The sequence below is a fragment of the Rattus norvegicus genome, chromosome 2, assembly GCF_021556685.1.
Source record: "Rattus norvegicus strain SHRSP/BbbUtx chromosome 2, alternate assembly SHRSP_T2T, whole genome shotgun sequence".
NCBI classification, from domain to species: domain Eukaryota; kingdom Metazoa; phylum Chordata; class Mammalia; order Rodentia; family Muridae; genus Rattus; species Rattus norvegicus.
Genome location: NC_141535.1, coordinates 177475817 through 177499307, shown reverse-complemented (window position 1 = coordinate 177499307; position 23491 = coordinate 177475817). Strand labels below are relative to the sequence as shown.

At 42.1% G+C, this 23491-nt stretch overlaps 1 protein-coding gene and 1 long non-coding RNA gene across 13 annotated transcripts in view; one reads left to right on the top strand and one right to left on the bottom strand.

The window, feature by feature from the left end:
* The window catches only part of Gatad2b (GATA zinc finger domain containing 2B), an 81368-nt gene extending 61991 nt beyond the window's left edge, over positions 1-19377 (bottom strand). For 4 of the 7 annotated variants that reach the window (XM_087623271.1, XM_087623278.1, XM_087623269.1 and 1 more), the window contains exon 1: positions 19140-19377. The gene's annotated coding sequence lies outside the window, so the exon portion shown is untranslated. Of the gene's footprint in view, positions 1-18234; positions 18439-19139 lie in introns of those variants that run through there. The other 3 variants (NM_001446939.1, XM_087623286.1, NM_001024888.1) reach the window with 3 other exon arrangements.
* The window catches only part of LOC102551157 (uncharacterized), an 18549-nt gene continuing 13778 nt past the window's right edge, over positions 18721-23491 (top strand). For 4 of the 6 annotated variants that reach the window (XR_015676463.1, XR_015676459.1, XR_015676464.1 and 1 more), the window contains exon 1: positions 19693-19840. This is a non-coding gene — a long non-coding RNA (uncharacterized LOC102551157). Of the gene's footprint in view, positions 18767-19692; positions 19841-23491 lie in introns of those variants that run through there. The other 2 variants (XR_015676467.1, XR_015676460.1) reach the window with 1 other exon arrangement.

The window sequence follows — 23491 nt, the reverse complement described above, 5'->3', positions numbered from 1 at the left end:
GATACACATACATACTTGCAGGCAAAAAAAATGCAAACATGATATAATTTCAAAAATTAAATGTAGTACTAAAGGGTCTTTGGGATCAAAGCAGCATCACTCACTCATAATTAGAGGACTATGGACAAACTATATTCAAGCATTTCCATATACATCAATTAAGCTGTAGGTGATCAAAAAAATTTAAGAAGTGACAAGAGTAAGAGTAGAAAGATGGGTAGTGGGTAGGAAAGGCACTTGCCATCAGGCCTAATGACCAGACTTTGATCTCTGGAACCCACATGTTAGAAGGAGAGAACAGACTCTTAAAAATTGTTCTCTGGCCTCCCTCCACAAGCATGCTATGGCTAACATGCAGTTACATAGTGTCTGCCTGTCTGACTCTGTCTGTATATGTGTGTGTGTCTGTCTGTCTGTCTCTCTCTCTCCACGAAACATACACAAAATAAATTTTAAGAAAAAAATTTAAGGGGCTGGGGATTTAGCTCAGTGGTAGAGCGCTTACCTAGGAAGCGCAAGGCCCTGGGTTCGGTCCCCAGCTCCGAAAAAAAGAACCAAAAAAAAAAAAAAATTTAAATGATCTATTTCTCAATGTAGAATTTTAGTCATGTATCACTCCTGTCCAGCGCTAGACAGACAGACTCAGCAGTTAAAACTGCTTGCTCCTCCTGCAGTGAATTCAGCTCTTAGCACCCCCATGATAGTTCACAACTGTTTGAAACTCCAGTTCTAGGGGATTATACATCCTTCCCTGGCTCTCAGAGTACCAGGCACAGAAGTGGTACACATACATACATGCAGCTCCTGACACACATAAAAATAAATAAATCCTTTAAAAAATTCACTGATCCTATCCAGGAGAAATGCAAAAAAGAATTTTTGGTTGCCAACAGATCCAACAATAGACCTATTATTTTATTTTAAATATTTACATTCCAGCATTGTCCCCACTTCCAGTCCCACCTCCTGTAGTTCCTCATCCCATTCCTCCACTCCCTTACTCCTGAGAGGGTGCTCCCCCCACCCCCAACAGGCATCCCCCTTCCCTGGGGCCTCAAGTCTCTTGAGGATTAGGCCCATCTTCTCCCACTGAGGCCACACCTGGCAGTGTGGTATATATGTGCCAGGGGCCTCAGATCAGCCCATGTATGCTGCCTGGTTGGTGGCTCAGTCTCTGGGAGCTCCCATGGGTCTGAGTTTTTGAATCTGCTGGTCTTCTTCTGGGGTTCCCCTCCTCTCCAGCTTTTCAATCCTTACCCTAATTCAACCAACTCAGTCCAATGAATGGTTGGGTATAAGTATCTGAGTCTGTTTCAGTGAGCTGCTGGTAGGGCCTATTTTAACCAGTAGCTTTGCAAAAAACTTTCATTACTGAAAGGAAAAATGTATTCACAGCTTGGCATGGTGTGATGACTCAAAATACCTAATTCTGGCACTAGAGACTGAAACAGGGGGCTTGCTACAAGTTCAAGGCCATCCTGGGCTACAGAGTGAAATTTTGTCTCAAAACAAAACAAAGAGTTTACTGATAAGAGCTATTCAAAACCAGATTTTTTTTTTTTTCAGATTGTTTTTTCTTTGGGAAGGGTTGCTTTGTTTTGCTGAGCAGACTTTCACTTTGTACCCCCCCAGAATAACCTGGAATTATCAATCATTCTCTCTCAGCCTCCTGATGACTGGGATTGTACAATAAAGATTTTTGGTGGGCTGGAGAGATGGCTCAGTGGTTAAGAGCACCAACTTCTCTTCCAGAGGTGCTGAGTTCAATTCCCAGCAACCACATGGTGGCTCACAACCATCTGTAATGAGATCTGATGCCCTCTTCTGATGTGTCTGAAGACAGCTGCAGAGTACTCATATAAATAAAATAAATAAAAATTCTTTAAAAAAATATTTTTGGTGAAGAGTTCCCACAAAAATTTCAAAAGCAGATTGGGTTCTCAATAATTTAACTATAGCTTATTGCTATAATGCTACAATGTATTCTAACCAATTAGAACTGCTTTTCAACCACAGTCCTACTAATTTTGGGAGGCTGAGAAGAGATCTTTCTTGTAAAAAGCTATCCTAGGGGGCTGAAGAGATGGCTCAGAGGTTAAGAGCACTAGCAAGGTCCAGAGTTCAGTTCCCAGCAACCATATGGTGGCTCATAACCATCTATAGTGAGCTCTAGCGCCCTCTTCAGGCCTGTAGGTGTACATGCAGGCAAAACATTATAAATAATAAATCTTTTAAAAGAGAAACGAAGGAGGGAAGGAAGGAAGGAAGGAAGGAAGGGAGGGTGGGGAGGGGGAGGAGGAGGAGAGAGGGAGAGAGGGAGAGAGAGGGTCCAAAGTACTGTTATTGTTTAGCAGCACCTCTGGCCTCTAGAAAAAAATACGAATACTACTACCACCAATTCTTTCTATCTGTAAGAACAAGAAAGGTCTCCCCATACAATACCAAATATACACCGGAAGAGAAACTCCTTTCAGATGAGAATCATTCTATTAAACAACAGACATCATTCTGCTCTCAAGAAATCTATGGATTATTTATTTTGTTCAAGAGTCTCAACCTTACAAATGAACATGAATACTATCCAGAGGAAGCACTCCACAGGTACAGATGGTTAGCACAAAGTATTTACACACCATAGCAAATAAAAGTGGTTCCCTTCTGGAGATAGAATGACAATAGAGGGAACATAAAAAGATTTCTGGGGTCAATGAGGCAGCTAGGCAGAGAAGGATACTTGCTGCCAAGCCTGATGATCCAAATTCAATCCCAGAAGGAGAAAATCCATTCCCACAATTGTCCTCTAACCTCTACAAGCATACAAGCCTTATGCATGCCTACCTAGCACATGAATGAATAAATGTAAATTTTTTCAAGAAAAAGATTTCTAGGAAGAGGTAATACTCTATATCTCTATGTAGATAACTTTTTTCTATATATGCATTGTACCACAGAGAGGGTTCTAACAAATTTTGTGGTGCACTCCTTTAATCCCAGCACTCAGGAGGATCTCTGAGAGTACAACCTACTCTACATAGTGAATTCCATGGCAGTAAAAACTATTATGAGGAGCTGGAGAGATTGCCCAGCAGTTAAGAGCATTGACTACTCTTCCAGAGATCCTGAGTTCAATTCCCAGCAACCACATGGTGGCTCATAACCATCTGTAATGGCATCTGATGCCCTCTTCTGGTGTGTCTGAAGAAAGCGACAGTGTACTCACATACATAAATAAATCACAAACAAACAAAACTATTATGAGCCAGCCTCTAAGAGAATAGGAACTCCACAGAAAGACTAACCTATACATCTTTGGGGCTCTCAAGAGACTGAATCACCAACCAAAGAGCATACACGGGCTGGACCTAGGTATCCCCACATATATGTAGCAGATGTGCGGCTTAGTCTTCATGTGGGTCCTGAACAACTGGAGCAGGGGCTATCCCAAAAGCTGTTGCCTGTATGTTGCCTTCTAGCTGGGCTGCCTGATCTGGCCTCAGTGGGAGAGTCTGCACCTAGCCTCTCCCATATGAGACTTGATATGCTGGTAAAGGGTGTGGGTAGAGTTACACAAAATACACAGAGGAGCTCCCACCTGCTCAAAGAAGGGGAGAAGGGATGGGGTGAAGGACTGTGGGAGGAGGTGACCAGAAGCAGGGCAGTGAGTGGGATGTAAAGTGATTAAGTAAAAATAATAATAAATTAAAAAATTATAACATGGATAACAAAAAAATTTTGACTCAGTCTCAAAAAAAATTTTTGATAAGCAAAAGACCGATTGAAATGAGGTATTGGAGGCTATATGCCACGAAACATTTCTTGATGTTTACCCTTGAAATTCAAAGAACAGCAATTGTTCTGGTCCTCCCTTTCTTCATCCACACAGTTCCAGTTTCCCACTCCTTTTTACACAAAAAGTTTTTAAAGCTTTTCTTAATCAGTCAGTATCAAGTATTCTGTTCATCTTTAAAAAGGTAGGAAAGAGAGGGAAAAATGCTAATTGAATGAGATAACTTGGGAAAAAATTTTTAAAGTAAGGATTAAAAAATATCTCTCAAAACAAGTAAATTCTACATTCCAAAGGGAAGTAAAATAAAGGAGACAATCTAAAGCAGCAGTTCTCAACCCTCCCAATGCTGCAACCTTTTAATACAGTTTCTCATGTTGTGGTGACCCACCAACCATAAAATTATTTAGTTGCTACTTCATAACTGTAATTTTGCTGTTAGGAATCATTATATAAATATGATAGGCATAATATCTGATATGTGTCCCACAAGGAACCCACAGGTTTGATTTAAAACAAAATGGAAAGCAGAAAGGACAGCAAAAACATTGACTTGAAAACCTAAGAGGAAGTATTTTCACAGATGAGGAACTTCCAACAGCAACCAAAATGCTAACTATTGAGATCAGAAAAATCATGCAATTCCATGTATACACTCATAAACTTCATGCCTAGCATAGTAACACACATGCCTTTAATCCCAGCATTGAGGAGGCAGAGACAGATGGACTCCCTGTGAGTTCTAAACCAGCCAAATAATACATAGCAAGACCCTGTCTCAAAACAAAAAAATCCTAAAACACCCATTAATTTCTTAGGCAAAAACATAAAAGCACGGACTTTGTGCTTTGTGTTTGTTGTACTGGGACTAGAACCCAGGGGCTTGCCTACACTTACTACTGAGCCACATCTTCAGCCTTGCTCATTGCCTTTTATATCCAAAGTAACTTTGCTAAGATTCTTTTTTGCTATTTTTTTCTGTGTTTAACTTTCATTTGCATTTAATTTGGTTACTAATGACAATAACATTAATTTGAGTATTAACAAGTCATGTTTAAATCTTCTATAAAAACTATTTCATATTATTCCAAACAATAGGTCTGGAGAACAAGATAAAATTATGACATAGCCAGGGGTATAGAGATGTAGTTCAGATGGTAGAATGCTTGCCTAGCAAGGTTAGATTTCATTCTCAGCTCAGCGTAAGCCAGGTATAGTGGTAAATTTCAGGGATCTGTAAGTATAGAAGGGCTCTGTAAATATAGACGCAAGATCAGAAGTTCAGAGTTATCCTCAGCAAGCACAGGATTTATCTTTTATTTTTCAAAATAGTATGGTAGAGTACATCCCAACCCACAGTGTACATAGGTTGAGGTCAGATTGATAAAAAAAATTCTACTAAAAAAATTCTAAAATCATGGAAGAATCAGGGATGAGGAGATGAGATAGCTCTATTGGTAAAGTACAGTTAAAGGGCCCACTGCTCAACTTCATATTCCTAGTATGGGTGGCATATGTCTATAACTCCGGTACTGTAGGATCTAGGATAACATGTTTTTTCCTAGAGCTCCTTAGATACCAAACTGGCCAATCAGTGAGCTCCAAGTTTAGAGAGGAAAAACTGTCTCAAAAATAAGATGGAGAGCGATAAAGGAAGAGAGAGAGAAAGATGCCAGACATCAACCTCTGCTAAGCTGTGCATTTTAAAAGGCTAAAATGTTAAGTACTATATTTTAAATCAGGGCTACAGACATAGTTCAGCAGGTAAGAGAGCACATACTCACAAACTGCACTTGCAGAAGCCTGAGTTTAAGTCCCAGAACCCATGTCAATGGCTCACTACTCTCCATTAACTCCAGCTCCAGAGGAATTCAATGTCTTTGACCTTTATTGACACTTACAGTCAAATGTACATAATTCAAAAATACAGAAAGACACACACACACACACACACTTAAAAAGATATACTTTTTAAAAATTACAGGTTGGGGATTTAGCTCAGTGGTAGAGCACTTGCCTAGCAAGCACAAGGCCCTGGGTTCAGTCCCCAGCTCCGAAAAAAAAAAAAAAAATTACAGACATTGGTTTTGTGGTTGCTTGCTCTATTTTTTTTTCCCCTGAGAAAAGGCCCCAACTCATCTTGTTGACTAGGCTAACCTCAAACATGTATCTGTCTTTCTGACTCTGGCTCCTGAAGGCTGAGAATTCAAATGTGTGCCACCATGCCTAAATGCTGTTTTTTGCTCTTTAAGATTTTGCCAAGTAGTAGTAATGCATGCCTTTAGTGCCAGTACTTGGCAGGCAGAGGCAGATGGACCTGAGTGTGAGGCCAGCCTGGCTTATAGATCAAGTTCCAGGAGAGCCAGGGAGAAACAGAGAAATCCTGTCTCAAAAAACAAAAAAGAAAAAAAATTAACCTTTTATTTATTTGTGTGTCTGTGTGCTCACATATCCATATGAAGGTGCTGCAGAGTCCAGTAGGGAGTCCTAAAATTAGAATTACAGGCAGTTGTGAGCTGTCAAAGGTAGTTGGCAGAACACAGAACAGCAAGTGCTCTTAACCACTGAGCTATCTCTTTAGCCCTTCATTTTTTTTCCATAAAATTTTATCATATATTTGGTATATGTAAAAAACCTCATTAGATCTGGATCTCAAATAAATCACCACTATTTAGTACTCCTCAGAACCCTCGAGGTTCTTCAAGATGCATCTACAAAACACTGCTGTAAAAGGATTTTCCACTTGCCCATATCCCTTGAAAAGCTTTCAATAGTGATACATTATACAAAGTCAAATGGGAATAGCTACCAAAGCTGAAGGTGCAGAGTAAGTATCAACTTAAAATATTTGGGAAAGGAGTGGGGTAAGCTAGCCATAATGAATAACACTGATGGCTCCAATGCCTAGAAGGCTGAGGGAAGAGGAGCATGAATTCAAAACAAGTGCATTTACTTAATCCCAGCATTTGGGAGGCAAAAGCAGGCAGATCTCTGTGAGTTCAAGGCCAGTGTAGGCTATAGAGCTAGGACAAGACAAGGACTGTTATACAGAGAAATATAATCTTGAAAAACCAAAAGAAATTAAAAAGTTCTAAGTAAGGCTAAGAGATGGCTCAGCAGTTAAAAGCACATACTGTTCTTGCAGAGAAACTAAGTTTGGGTCCCAATACTTTTATCAGGCAATTACAACTGCCTGTTAACTCTAGCTCCAGAGGAAAATGACACCTCTAACCTCTACAGGAATCTGCACCCATGCACAGACTGGCAGAGAAAGATACACACTCATGCATGAGCACCACCCCCTGTTAAAAAAAGAAATGTCCTTTTGGGCTGGAGAGATGGCTCAGCAGTTAAGAGCACTGACTACTCTTCCAGAGGTCCTGAGTTCAATTCCCAGCAACCACATGGTGGCTCACAACCATCTGTAATGAGATCTGATGCCCTCTTCTGGTGTGTCTGAAGACAGATACAATATACTCACATATAATAAATAAATCTTTTTTTAAAAAGTCTTTGCAGGGGTTGGGGATTTAGCTCAGTGGTAGAGCGCTTGCCTAGCAAGTGCAAGACCCTGGGTTCGGTCCCCAGCTCCGGGAAAAAAAAGAAAAAAAGAAAAGAAAAAAATAAAAAAGTCTTTGCACACGTGTAAAGAGATCAGAAAAAAGTGTCAAATCTGGTGTTGAATTACAGGTGATGAGGCAGCCAATACCAGTATTAAGAAGCAAACTCAGGCCCTTCGGAAGAACAGCAAATGCTCTTAACTGCTATGCCCATTTCTCTAGCTCCATCTAAATATAATTAAAAATAAAAGCCTTAAGGTGCTTTATAGTTTACAAACTATATGCATAATTTGTATTAACACAGAAACTTAGTAAAATAGTAGTCATCATTTCTAAGTTTAGGAAATGATCTTTAAGATAGCAGCCAGGCAGTGATGGTGTACAACTTTAATCCCAGGCGCTTGGGAAGTAGAGGCTGACAGATCTCTGAGTCTACAGATTAAGTTCCAGGACAGCCAGGGGAATAAAGAAAAAACTTGTCTTGAAAAACCAAAAACAAACCAACCAACCAACCAACTCAAACAAGTTTTCTCTTCCAGTGAGTTTGGGTTTGCCCTTCATGGACTTAAGTAACTTCTACATGATGATCAGAAGGTACCTGGCACATGGAAGAAATTCTGTGCTTTACCACCAATGTCTCCTCCATCAGCCCTTATATTTAACTACAAAATATAACCATGGGGGACTTTCATAGTAATTTAACTTATGGCACCATGTCAGGCATGGAACTTCACATTCCCCAAAGGATCCCCAAAGCAAATCATCTAACCTTACACTTGGCATTTGGAGGTTTACCTCACATGATGCTTACAATATTACTCCCTATGTTAACAGGGATCCCATTAGATTCCAATATGACCCCATTTTGAGCAACTGGGATTTATGTGGTCCCTCTAATTTATACCCATCTCTCCTAAAAGATGGCCGTCTCTTTTTTTTTTTTTTTTTTGGTTCTTTTTTTCCGGAGCTGGGGACCGAACCCAGGGCCTTGCGCTTCCTAGGTAAGCGCTCTACCACTGAGCTAAATCCCCAGCCCCGATGGCCGTCTCTTTAATGGGACATTATTTCCACATAAACTGGTCGGTGAAAATGTGGACTGGGGCAATTCCTGTGAATGTGACCATTGGCAGTGAGACTGGCTGGAAAGTCACCCCAGTCTGTGTCCAATCTCCCTTTTTCTTTCTCATCACTAATACCTCCATTGTCAGAGACAGCCTTAACTGCTTTAATGAGAAACATCTCCTGATTGCCTGCTGGATGTATTCAACAATGGCTATCCTGATGAGGGAACCAGCTGCTATTTGGATGACTATGGTAAATACCATTTACTTTCATGCTGTCACTCTGATGACCGGGACTCACTCACAACCCCTACACTGGGGGAAGAGGGATTGCAGGCATTGCCAGGGCAACACCAGCTACTGTTGTCATGACCCAGACAACCACTATGGCAGAGACTGTCATTGCTGTAGTCTCTAAGTCAGTCAACATCTTTATCAAGCCATCCACTTTTACTACAACACAGTGATTTGCCCGCAGAAGGCCCTTGTTAGGGACATGTCTCTACTGGTATGCGACCACAGATTTCACTCTATCTGCCTAAGTCCCTCTTACCAAGTTCATACCACCACTGAAGCCCAACAACAGTTGGCTCAACATCTTAAAGGTACCTTAAGACAAATTTCCTTAACTATTCTGTGCTGTTAAGGGAGAACATAGCCAACCTCAATGCTACCAGGGTATCTGTGGATTCTTGGGAAAAATGTGGAACAATATTAAGAGGCGATTTGACCCATCATGGATAGCCACTTACACCATGATGGGTAGAACTGTCATACTAATAATTATTTTGTTTAAATGTTTCCCACAGCGTATCTCCAAGCAGCATTCCATAAATAAGATGACCCTCCAGGTGCTGATGGCTCTTGAAAATCCTGATTTCATCCCCTCTAAGGAAGTGATCAAAGCATGGATGGCAGCAATCTGTAAGACCACCATGTAGGCTGTTCCTCATCTCCCCCTCATGTGACAGGCCTCCAGAGTGGTATCTCTTTGAGGGTTGGTAGTCAATGACAGGTAAGATCCTGGAAAGGCGTAATACAGTATACTGGGAATCCTCCAAGGTAGGGTCAACAATGTGAAGGCAAAGGCACCCCAGCTCCCACTAGGCTGTCAAAATCTAAAAAGGGTGGATATGTAGCAGGAATGGCAGGCTGCCTCTACATGAACACTGGGGATTGTGCAACTACAAAAGCATCTCCTATAGGAGGACCTAGTTGAGGACTGCCTAAAAGACCAAGGATTGCTGATACAGACAATGCCAGTCAATCAGGAACTGCTGTTTAAAATAGATACTTTTTTGGGACCAATGGGGCATGGGTAGAGAGTATTAAAGGAGCTTGCAGCAGTGCTCAGATGAGCTTGCTGTAGTGTTTTCCCCAAGTCTGCATCATTGATTCTGCACCACCTCACCTCCAACCCACAAGGGCAGGTAAGGTTGGTGGCAAGTAATGCAGAGCACAGGCAACAGATCACACAAACTATATATGGAAAAACCAATAATCCTTCAAAAGGGGCATCTTCTAAATTTATGAACCATTTTCTCAACCTACAGCAATGTTCATTTATACAACAAATGTTCCTGAATATCTTTTAGAAAATAGCATTTTAGGCACTGAAAATAATTGCTATTTCAATTTTGTATTTTATTATATTACATTTGTGGATGGTTTTTTTTGCTAGCATGAATGTCTGTGCACATGTGCATGCAGTGACCCAAGTAGGCCAAAAGAGGGAATCAAATCCCCCTGAAACTGGAGTTACAGGCAGTTGTGAGCTAGCCACCTTGTAGGTTCTGGCAATTAAACTCAGGTCCTCTGGAAGAGCAACCAACACTTTGATCTGAACCACTGTATTTCGCTTTTAGGATACTAATAGACTACTGAGGGTAGGGGAGTAATATTTATAAAGTATACTGAGATAAAAGGAAATGTACTTAAATCTTTATGGGCAAGTAAGAAAAGGCCTTCCAGAAAAAGCAGCATTTTAAGTTGAGATTTGGAGACTGATCTGAGAACTAAAAACTGTATTTATTCACATATTAAGAAAAGGCATACTGGAAAAAAGGCAAAGGTCGAGCTGGAGAGATGGCTCAGCAGGTTAAGAGCACTAGCAAGTTCAATTCCCAGCAACCACATGCTGTCTCACCACCATCTATAATGACATCTGATGCCCTCTTCTGGTGTGTCTGAAGAGAGCTACAGTGTATTCAAATACATAAAATAAATAAATCTTGGGGCTGGAGAGATGGCTCAGAGGTTAAGAGCACTGTCTGCTCTTCCAGAGGTCCTGAGTTCAATTCCCAGCAACCACATGGTGGCTCACAACCATCTATAATCAGGTCTGGTGCCCTCTTCTGGCCTGCAGGTGCATACATGTAGGCAGAAAGCTGTATGATGTATACATAATAAATAAATGTTTAAAAAAATAAATCAATAGGTTGGGGATTTAGCTCAGTGGTAGAGCGCTTGCCTAGGAAGCGCAAGGCCCTGGGTTCAGTCCCCAGCTCCGAAAAAAAGAACCAATAAATAAATAAATAAATAAATAAATCTTTAAAAAAAAAGGCAAAGGTCAAGATCATAAATGGCCTTGAATGCTAAACAAGTTTAAATTTTATCTTTTTAATGAGTGGAAACTATTGAATTTTTTAACAGAAATAAGTAAACTATTCAGGTATTTAGGAGAACACTTCAAAGACAATATATTAGAGTTTAAAAGAGAACAAGAATAACTCAACTACAGTGGTCCATGCTTGCAACCCCAGCACACAGGAGATCAAAGCAAGAGGACTTTGTTATATGGCCTAGGCAACATAGACCTCTGAGCCAACCTTGACCACAATGAGACTCTACCTCCAAAAAGGGGAAAGGTAATGCACCAAAACTAAAAAGGATTGTAAAAGATTATGGTGCCCTGTCTGGTAGTGCATGTTAGTAATACTATCACTCAGGAAAAAGTCAACAAATTGCTCAAAGTCTGAAGCCAGCTTGGTCTACATACTAAGTTCTAGGCCAGTCTGATCTAAATAATGAGATCAAATCTCAAAACAGCTAGCCAATCAGAACCTAAGAGCATACCAACTATAATTCCAGCAGTTGGGAGTAGAAGAAGGAAGATCAGACCTGAGTTCATTCTCCCACACATCCACTCTAGGCTACAGAACCTATCTCACAATGTACAGAGCAGGCATAGTGGCAAATGTCTTTAAAATCTCAGCACTCAGGGAGCAGAAAGCCAACCTGCTCTACAGAATAAGTTCCAGGACAGCCAAGGTTACCCAGAGAAACCTTTTCTAGAAACCCCTATCTTCCCCTCCAAAAATCCACACAAAAATAAACAAAAGACTTTGCAGAAATATCCTTTATCAGAATTTCAATGATGGACATGAATTAGTGAAGATCCAGAAGAAACCAAAGATTGAGAAATATACATAAAGTAACAAGAGTAATGGGACTAGTGGTACATATAAACTAAACAATTCTGGCATTTAAGTGTTGAGGCAAGAGGACTACGAATTCAACACCAGCCTCATTTTCTTAGCTAGACCCTGTATCAAAGAAAAAATAGAGAGGAAGTTGGAGGGGGGAAATAGAAGGTGATTATGATAAAAGTACATTGCTTAAAATTAAGAGAAAAAAGGGAGAGGGATAAAATCTGGAGTGTAAAAAAGTGATTAAATAAAATTAAAAAAAAAATTTCAGGGGAGCTGGAGAGATGGCTCAGCGGTTAAGAGCACCCGACTGCTCTTTCAGAGGTCATGAGTTCAATTCCCAGCAACCACATGGTGGCTCACAACCATCTGTAAAGAGATCCGATGCCCTCTTCTGGTGTATCTGAAGACAGCTACAGTGTACTTATATATAATAAATAAATAAATCTTTTAATAAAAAAAAAAAATTTCAGACTCTACAAGCGCACATGCGCGCGCACACACACACACAAACTACATTGCATACATTCTCAAAGAATACATACAAATTATTATTTTAAAGATTTATTTATTTATTATATATAAGTACTCTGCAGCTGTCTTCAGGCACACCAGAAGAGGGCATCAGATCCCATTACAGATGGTTGTGAGCCACCATGTGGTTGTTAGGAATTGAACTCGGAACTCCAGGAAGAACAGTCAGTGCTCTTAACCGCTGAGCCATCTCTCCAGCCCACAAATTATTATTTTAAAAAAGAATAGACAGGGGCTGGGGATTTAGCTCAGTGGTAGAGCGCTTACCTAGGAAGCGCAAGGCCCTGGGTTCGGTCCCCAGCTCCGGGAAAAAAAAAAAAAAAGAATAGACAATGATGCTCACATTTCTGGCTTTGATGACTCAATGACTCACAAAAGGGAAACAATGGGAGTGTTATATTTGGAGTAACAACAAAATATGAAAGTAGACATGTTTATATTTACCTTTAGGTAGAATGGAATAATATATATAAATACACTTAAAGATAATTCTAAGTAACTAAAAATTACTTATTTCAATGGGGAAGCAATCTTTTTGTCATTTATATTTTTTTAAAAAATAACCTGTTTATTTTTATTTTATGTGCTTTGGTGTTTTGCCTGCATGTATGTTTCTGTGATTTCATGTTCCCTAGACTAGAATTACAGACAGTAAGATGTCAGTGCTGGGAACTGGACCTGGGTCCTCTGAAGAACAACCAGTGCTCTTAACTGCTGAGCCATCTCTCCAGCCCTCATATTTATAGAATTCTTTAAAGTTTACAAAACATTTTACAGAGACTAGATATGGCTCAGTAGTTAAGTACATGTACAGCTCTTCCTGAGGACCTGAATTCAGTTCCCAGTACCCACATTTGGGTATGTCAAACCTGCAAACATCTCTTCTAGACTCTCTGAGCACCACATGCACACGTGTACAAGCTTTTCTTTTTTTTTCTTTAAGATTTATTCATTTATTATATATAAGTACACTATAGCTGTCTTCAAATACACAAGAGGGCATCGGATCTCTTTACAGATGGTTGTGAGCCACCATGTGGTTGCTGGGAATTGAACTCAGGACCTCTGGAAGAGTAGTCGGGTGCTCTTAACCGCTGAGCCATCTCTCCAGCCCTTTTTTTTTAAAAACATTTAATTTTGGGGTTGGGGATTTAGCTCAGTAGTAGAGCGCTTGCCTAAGCGCTCTACCACTGAGCTAAATCCCCAACCCCCACAAAAGCTTTTCTAAAATAAAATAAAATTGTCTAACATTTTGCAATACCATATTGTATTTTCACACTTATTTTGTTGTAAAAGAAGTTTACATTTAGTTAGGAAGAGACTATATTCCAATTTGATAACAAATATGACTATTAACTATATGATAGGAATTATATTAAGCACTAAACAAAATATCAAAATACCATGAATATAAATCCACACCTCCAAAACCTTTATCACAAGAGGAAAAACAAGCAATAAATTTAATTTTTTCCTTTTCTTTTAATTTATGATGATGATGATGATGATGGTGGTGGTGGTGGTGGTGGTGATGATGATGATGTTTGGTTTAACAGCCCTGGCTGTCCTGTAATTCACTCTGTAGAGCAGGCTGGCTTCAAATTCAGAGATCGACAGCCTCTGCCTCCCAAGTGCTGGGAAGGGTTTGCCACCACTGCTCAGCACAAGTAAATGCTTTAAAGTTGTTAAGTATCAGGGGCTGGAGAGATGGCTCAGTGGTTAAGAGCACTGACTGCTGCTCTTCCAGAGGTCCTGAATTCTGTCCCCAGCAACCACATGGTGACTCACAACCAACAATCTGTAATGGGATCTGACGCCCTCTTCTGGTGTGTCTGAATTTATAGTGTACTCTTACACATAAAATAAATAAATATATCTTTGTAAAAAAAAGTTGTTAAGTATCATGAAACAAAGAGAGAGAGAGAGCGCGCGCAAGAGAAGACTATTAGATGTGAAGGATAGATGGGAGCTGAAGGTAAGATTCTAAAGAGTTAGGAAAACTTGATGTGGTGATGAATGCCTGTATTTCAGCATTTATGAAGTAGAAGAAAGAGAATCAGAACTTCAAAATCATCCTCAATTCCACAGTATGTTTAAGGCCAGCCTAAGAAAGCTGAGATCCTTCTCAATAAATAAATAAATGGATAGATTAATGGACAGATGGACAGTAAGGTGACTCAGCAAGTAAAGACATTTACACACATGCACGCACACACAAAATCTAGGGCTGGGGTAAGAACTCAACACTAGCTGAGCACTAGCTGTTCTTCAAGAGAACCTGCAGTCAGTTCCTATCACCCTCATGGTAACTCCTATCTGCTGACCTCCACAGATACCAGGCATGCATAGTCCACATAAATACATAAAAATAAATGGTAGAAATAAGGCCTCATTGAAAAGATGACATTTAGCCAGACATAGAAGCTCATTTCTGTAATCCCAGTACCTCAAAGTACTTTGATCAGAAATCTTAAAGTAGTAAGTCTGTTAGGATTAGTCAAGTAATAATTTCATGAATTATCTAAAAATTGTGTATGGTGCACACCTGTTAACTCTTGCTATTATAATGCCAAACTCTTGAAGTTTCTGGCCAGTTGTGGGTAATCCAAGGCAATTGCAATTTAAGGTATTTTGTGGAAAGCACTACATATCACAGAGCCAACTTATAAGGCCTTAATGACCATGTGTCATTCCTCTCCTATTCTAGGAACTCAGGCAGCATTGAAGCATTTTATGAATCTACCAAAGAGAAGGTAAAAGATACAGAAAAGATTCACTTCCTATCTAGACCTAACTGCAGAGGCTTTTGTCACTATTACACTGAGAAAAAGGATCCCTACTTCACCAACTGAAATTGGCAAAAGTCCCCCAAACAATGTACAGAAAAACCTTCAGACTACGGAATATAAGCAAAAATAGATACTTTCTCCCCCAAAGCCATTCTTTTTCACAAAAACAAATTCTTTTTCCATACTTGGCCAAAATTAATTGATCTGCAATTGTGTGGCATCATGTTGGTGGGATTTCCCCTAAGCAATAAAGCAGGTGGACAGTTTTATGCTAGAACTAAAGTTGGAATCAATCTAGGTGTGTATTTTTTTTCTCCTCTTCCTTCCAATGTGCCTCACAAAATGCCTCATATTGTACACTGACATCTAAGGACACTGGGCTGTAAATCCTGCAAAGGTCTAGGAAACAAAGTCCTTTGAACCCTCTTATGGATCAATTTTATGATTTCTCTAGCAATTGTTCTCATCAACCAAATCTGTTTTGACTTTTCTCAATACGCCAAGCAACATGAACCTCCTAAGCTAAGTGCAGAAGGGCTGCTTGTTAGCTGGTCTCCTAAACAGGGGGCTAACAGAGAATATGCTCCAGAGTGCAGCACAGTGCAGCTGCTGTCTCCCTACACAGCTTAGGGAGAAGGGAAAAATCAGGTAAATGGACGTAAGAGGTCTGCTTGGCAAACAACATAGGTCACTGCTTAAAACAAGGAGAGCCAAGAGTGCTGGAACACACCTTTAACCCTAGCCAGCACTCAGGAGGCAGAGGCAGATGGATGTGAGTTCTAGGACAGCCTGGTCTATAGAGCCAATTCAATGATGGCCAGAGCTGCGTAGAGAAACTCTTATCTCAAAGGAAAAAAAAAAAAAAAAAGACAAGGGAATCCTGAGATATTAGCCTTTCAGAGCACAATGACACCTCTTCAACTTTCAAACTTTTTTAAATCCCCTTTATTTCAAAACAGGGTTTCTCTGTATAACTGTGGTTGTTCTGAACTTGCTCTGAAGATCAGACTGGCCTCAAACTCCACCTGCTTCTACCTACTGAGTGCTGGGATAAAAGGCGTTTCTTCACCACCACCACCACCGGGCTGCAACTGTACTCTTAGCCGGGCCCAATCTAGAGCATCCAGTAGGCCTACTGAAACCAAGAGAAAGTTACAGAGAGACTCCACCACCCACAACAAAGAAGGAAAACACACAGGCCATTTTTTTTTGAGGGGGGGTAGGAGAGCTCAAAAGTGATAGAAAACAGAAGATGACCTTGAACTCCTGATCCCTAGATCAGGATGAAAGGTCAGTACCAGTTTTTGTTGTTTTTGGGGGGTGAGGGGTGGGGTTTTAGTTGTTTTAGCTCTAGCTATCTTGAACTCACTATATAGTCTACACTGCCTCAAATTCAAAGAATCCTCTCTCAATTTCCCAAGTGTTGGGATTTCAATCATGATCCTAGAGAACACACACTTTACAAAGTACTGTAGGGAGTTGGGGATTTAGCTCAGTGGTAGAGCGCTTGCCTAGCAATCACAAGGCCCTGGGTTCGGTCCCCAGCTCCGGAAAAAAAGAAAAACAAAACAAAGTACTGTAGGGCTGTGAGGGCTGGAAAAAAATTCCTCACAACTCTCTCCCTGTGCCCCTATGCTAAACACAGTTTAAATTACTGCCAGGATTTATATTTGAAAGGCTGATCAGGAAGGAAACCAGGATAACTTTGTTTCTAGACAAGTATTTAACCTAGCTTCTATTCTCCTGTTGAGACTGTATTTATAAACAGGAAGTTAACAGACATGACATAGTCAGGGGAAGCAAACCACAGTGCCATAAAGATGGATACTGATGTCAAGCACAAGTCACTCTCACCTCATTAAAAATGTTCTCAACTAAAGAATAAGTAGCATAAAAGTCTATATAAACCTCATCTCTTCTCAAACTAGGTCATTCAACCTACATGTCCAGGCTTCTGATTCTCGCTAATACCTACCTCTTCCATAACTTTCACTGCCCCCAGACTGAAAAGTCTATCAATCATATTGGACCAATAGTCACCATAGACTATTTACAAACCTATCTTCTCAAAAACCCCAGGCTGACCCAGCCCAGCATCCCTAGTGTTACATTTCCAACAGATATATCTTCCTTCCCTCAAAATGAGCTTAACCCAGCCACACTACTATCTTCAATATCACCAGAAACTGCCTCCTTACCAATCAAGCACACACACAACTGCTAGTGCTCTAAAACAATATTCTCTCTCTTCCCCCATCCCCAGGGTGTCAGATCCCCTGGAACTAGAATTATAGACAGTTTTAGACAGCCTTGTGGGTACTGGGAATTGAACCTGAGTCCTCTGGAAGAGCAGTCAGTACTCAACCTGAGCCATCTCTCCAGCCCCCTTTTAGGACAATTCTCAAGACTTCTACACCAAAAACACAAATCAAAGTGATCATCAGACTTCGAGAAAGAATGTAAGTCCACGTATCAAAGAAAAAGCAATAAAGAAACCACTCAACCCTTAAATAGGATAAACAACAACTTACAGACCCTATACAGAGGCCAAAAAACTTCAGTAGTGGCTGTAGGAAGGATAAGATGGTTGGAAGACAGAGGTGGGAGGGGAAGATTTCTTACTTTGTGCCACATTCATCTGTGTTTATTCAACTTATAAATTTCTGGAAAAGGAACTGTTCCAAAAGACTACAAAAAAGTAGCAGCTCTTCTCCAATCCACATGAATCAAACCTACTTTTACTCCAACTTCAAGCACTATTTCAAATCTTGCTGGGTAGGCATAAGAACGATGCCTCTTTTTGCTAAAAGAGTATTTAATTTATATTATTCCCACCTCAGAAGCACACACACAAAAGCCCTTCAAGTAATCAATTACCAGATGAGAACACTGCTGCTCAGGATGCTACCTTACTCTCCAGAAGAGAACAGGGAAACACCGCTAACTTCAGCATCCACACGCTACCTACCACCCACCAGTAATTCCTCCACCTCCATCTCAGGGTCAGTCCTTATGAAGGAACGTCTTGTGTTTGGAGGGAATTTAGTGGTAAGGACGAACTCAAAGAGGGCACCATACCTTTATAGAGCGGGGACGATTCTCCGGGACAGCAATTAACACCTAAATCTCTTCATTCACAGGAGTAACTAGCTCCTTCAGGTAACTGAGCCCAAAGAGGCAAAAGTACTCTTAAGTCCTGATGAGATCGGGAAGGGTAAGTTCTAGTTCCATCAACCCTCAAAAAGTGAACTGGCAAACAAATCCAGTGTGTCCCAGAAGCCCAGCTGAGAAAATGGGTGGTTTAGTTGCTATACAAGGTAAGTAACCCACGCAAGTCAAGACAATTCCCTTTTCTTACGGAGGGCAAGGGAACGGTGGACGACGAAATAAAGGGGTAAGGTTCTGCACTCCTGATCCTGTCCCCCCAAATAAAGATAATTATCCAATGCTTCCTCCACCCTTAAGAATCCCCTTTCCGTCCTATCCGCCGTCAAACACAGACTCAGTGCAGGGAGCGGCCCCCGCACCCCGAGGGCACTACTGGGGGCGGAGAGTTAAAAACACAGAGAGGAGGACGCTCCGAAGAAGAGGGGAGCATGGCGGGCATGAGGTATTGAGTAAAAGGGGGATGGCGAGGGAAACGGGGAGCGAGGGAGGGGAGCGAGAGTAAAAAGAAGATTCGAAGGGACACCAGCCGGGTCGCGCGAGGCCTAAGTGAAAGACCAGGGCGCGCGCGCGGGGGGGAGGGGAAGAGGTGAAGGGGAGCGCGAGGCGGGGGCGCGCGGGCCGGGCTGGGGGAGGGGACGCCAGGCGGGGGCGCGCGGGCGGGCGTCGGCTCGCGGGCGCTTCCCCTCCCCCCGCCCTCCACCTTTCCCCTCCCCCACCGCCGCCTTCTCGCAGCCTTGCTCCCTCCGTCGCTCCTCACCGCCCCCGGGCGGGCTGGCGGGCTGGCGGCCAGGCTGGCCTAGGCCAGAGATCCTCACCTGGCAGCGGCGGCGGAACTCCCGACCAGGTCGCCTCTTCTGGTGGCCGTGAAGGCGTCGAAAAAGGAGGCGGCGACGGCACAGTGGGATCCAGACCCCACTGGCGGGTCCAGGAGCGGGGGTGGGGGAGGGGGCGGGCCGGGTCGGGGAGGGCGGGCGGGCGGAGCAGACACTGCGGTACAGACAGGGGCAGCAGCGGCGGCGGCGGCTGCACCGGCGGCGGCGGCACCACACAAACAAGGACGCTGATTGGGCAGCTGCCAAGCGCCTTGACTCCGCCTTAACCACACGCCACGACGGCCATTGGAGGAACTTAGCCGGCTACCCGCCCTCCTCTTCTTCCTCCTACCAATAGAAAGCGGGATACCGAGACTTCACCCCACCCTTGAGGAGTGGGTGGCTGGAGAGGTAGTGATTGGCGTCAAGAAAATCCAATCATAAATGGAGAAGGGGGATGGTCTAGCGGGGGCGCGTTAATGGGTACCTCGGCCAGTCCCAGACACATCCGGGTCTTCGACAGCCCATTAAGTGTCGGGGGTCAAAAAATTGCTTTAGGCTGCAGCTTTACCTTGTAGACGTTTTGGTCCCCTGGCAGCCGCCGTACCACCTAGTCTCTCAAATCTGTGATTCTCCTTTGGCAGGCTCTCATTCTTTCACGTCTAAAGATGGAGACTGAGAACGGCGCTGGGCTCTATATTTGGGTAGGTGGTGTTTCATCGCCACAGAGTCCATGAATTTAAGGACAGAACTAGCTTTAGGGGCTCGGGCCTTGTCTCTCTGGGGTGTGGCCTGCCCCGTTCTACCGAAGGCCTTGGGGCTCCTGTGTTAATTTACTTCTGATCGGTCCTTTCTTGACTGTACCATAATAACAGAAAGAAAAAAAACAATTAGTTAAATTTACTGAATTTATGGTGTTCATAGTGTATTCTCTGGGATCTGGTCTTTTTCTGTTCCCAGTGAGGAAACAGCTTCCCACCCCACCCTATTGCACTAGCCAAGTCAAGGCCCAGCTTCTTTTGCTAGCCTGGCTACCTCCTACTTCCTCGAAGCAGTTAGGCCCGCCTACATTCACGTTTCTTTCTGAGCGCCCTAAAGATGAGAACTATTTATCACAAAAAAACAAAAACAAAAACAAAAACAAAAACATTGAAAGAACAATAACATTTAGGGGAACAAAAACTGTTCATGGCACTGTGCTGAGAGCTTTAGATGAATTCTTATTCTCTATGAGGTAGGTACTGGTCATCCTATCTTACAGATGAGGAAAATGAGGTATAGATTAAAAGACAAAGTTACATGCGTATTAAGGAACAGGGTCAGAGAGATTAAGCAATTTGCCAAAGGTAGACAGCGAGCAACCAAGCAATGGTTAAAAGTGAGAAATAATTAGTGCCAGACAGTAAAGAAGACACTTTTCAAATCACTATGGAAATAATTGGAAGCCCGATGTAATGATACACAAATGTAACTCCACCACAAGGATGCTGAGGTTCTGGGTTAGCCTAGGCTAGAGATGAAGATATTTTAGGTTTCCTTAAATGGGGGCTGAAGAGATGGCTCAATAATTAAGCACTTGTTGCTCCTCAGAGGACCCAGGTTCTATTCCCAGGACCCATATGGTGGTTCACAATTATTTGTAATTCCAGTTCAAGGGGTCCATAGCCCTTCTCTGACTTCCAGACACTCATGCAGTACCTACACATTCATGCAAGGAAAACACATTTTTTTTTAGTTTATTTTATTTATATGTGTACACTGTAGCTATTTTTTCAGACACACCAGAAGAGGGCATCGGATCCCATTACAGATGGTTGTGAGTCACCCTGTGGTTGCTGGGAGCTGAACTCAGGACCTCTGGAAAACCAAATACCTAAAAATTCTTTTTTTTTTTTTTTAAGTTGGACTAAAGAAAATGGCTGAGAATACTATAGAATACTAGTTAGCATGTTCAAAACTCAATACTGCAAAATATATACAAATAAAGTTAATAATTATGATGGAGAGCCGGGCATGGCTGTGCATACCTTTAATCCCAACACTTGGGAGGCAGAGGAAGGTGAATCTCCTTACTTCAAGGCCAGCATGATCTACAGAGTGAATCCAAGATGGCCAGGGATACACAGAAACACTGTCTTTTTTTTTTTTTTTTTTTTTTTTTTTTGGAGCTGGGGACCGAACCCAGGGCCTTGCGCTTGCTAGGCAAGCGCTCTACCACTGAGCTAAATCCCCAACCCCACGCAGATTACTTTTTAATCTATCCCCTTGTTTGCCCAAGGGTACAAGGAGAGTGCTGAGTATGACTCATAAGCTTATTGTTGGGATTATAAAATAACAGATCTTAATTTTCTGGGCTAAGCCAAGAGCAAGGATGTAGTATTTGGGGTTGGAGAAACGATGGCTCAGCAGTTAAAAAACACTGGTTGTCCTTCAAGATGACCAACCTCCTAGAACCCACGCAGTGGCTCAAGATGATCAGTAATCCAGGAATTAGATGCCCTCTTCTGGCCTCCTCCTCAGGCACCAGGCACACAAGTGGTATACAGACACACATGCAGGCAAAACATCCATACACACAAAGTAAACCTTTATAAAAAAAATATAGTACTTGATATATATATATTAAATAACTAAGAATTTCCCTCATGTTCCAATGATTTCACAATTTTAGCTCTGAATTCAGCTTGTTTACATTCTGCCTCCATCAGCTTCAGCTTTTGCTGACTCTCTTGAGTCACTGGCCATGTGATAAAGCAGACCTTGTGTTTGCTGTTAAAGAAGCCCTACAAGACACTCAACCAGGCACCTCCTCTGTTGTGTGGTGGTGGATGTGGCGGTGAATGAGACAAAGCCACTGATGCTCTTACGGAGAAATTCTTGATTGAAGCTTTGTCCATCAACAGTGCAAAGCTCCTCAGCTGTCTAAAGGGCCATCTGTAGTAAGAATTCTGGAATTTGGGTTTCTTTGGGGAAAAGAAATCTAGGACTGTGATTTCGTTTTAATCCCAGGTGTGGGATGTGGAGCTGTGTCAGACTGTCCACAGCAGCTGACTATGATTTGCCTCGTGCTCCAAAGGAGTTGTGGTTTTGCCAGCTGCAGATAATTCCTGTGACTGTGTGACATTTGGAATTCTAGGAACTTTTCAGAGAGTCTATAAATTCTAGAGCCCTGAGAGGCAAGATTGGAAGGTACGGGTGATTGGGAGGATGGGGGGTGGGGTGGGGAGTTTAGTTGCTATTTGTCAGCAGTTATGCTCAGAGATGAAACACAAAGAAAAAAAAACAGATTGAAGGACTATGCTTCTTTCTTTCCTATCTAGTGATAGGAGATAGAAGGGGGAGGAGCTAAAGGGTAAGAAAAAGAAGAAACCACAAAGTAGCAAAGTCCACCTAGAAGTGGAGCTTCAAGACAGGGCTCAAAAATTAAGGATAAAAAATGGGAAATTTGGGGTTGGGGATTTAGCTCAGTGGTGGAGCGCTTGCCTAGGAAGCGCAAGGCCCTGGGTTCGGTCCCCAGCTCCGAAAAAAAGATCCAAAAAAAAAAAAAAAATGGGAAATTTGATTTCAAATGCAGTAAAGGAAACAGCAGAGGACAAAGGAATGGTTTTCTTTCGAGAGGCAGTGAAATGTTTATTGCAGCTGCTGCCTCTGGGATATCCCCTACTTTGCTCCCAGATGGAATCTTCTGCTTTTTCTTCATAGATTTTGTTTCAAAAAAAAAGGTTGAAAGACTGGCTAAGCAGTTGAAAAAAATGGAGGTGGAAATAGAGGGGCCTGAGAAACAAACAAACAAAAGGCAGAACTGGGAAAATGAAAGGGACTTTTCTGAAGGGTTGCAAAGTCTGAGGTGCATCTCTTGAGAGGTTATGGGCAGAGGTGGAAACACTTAAGAAGCAAGAAGCAGGGCTGGAGAGATGGCTCAGCGGTTAAGAGCACCCAACTGCTCTTCCAGAGGTCATGAGTTCAATTCCCAGCAACCACATGGTGGCTCACAACCATCTGTAAAGAGATCTGATGCCCTCTTCTGGTGTATCTGAAGACAGCTACAGTGTACTTATATATAATAAATGAATAAATCTTTAAAAAAAAAAAAAAAGCAAGAAGCACCCAACAGAACAAAAAGGCTCAATCCCGAGAGCAGGAGTTTCCTGCAGGAAAAGAGAGGAAAAGAAACTTCACTGGAGGGCGGCCGGGTCACAGAAAAGCTGAAAAGTGGGAGGACAAGCTGTGATGGAAGAGGCCATTTCAAAAGAAAGGTTTCATTGCAACAGAAATGGCATCTGTTCTTGTAGATCAATGTACCACCCTTCAGCCAGCAACTGGTCTTTGACTTTATTCATTCCCCTCGCTCTTTC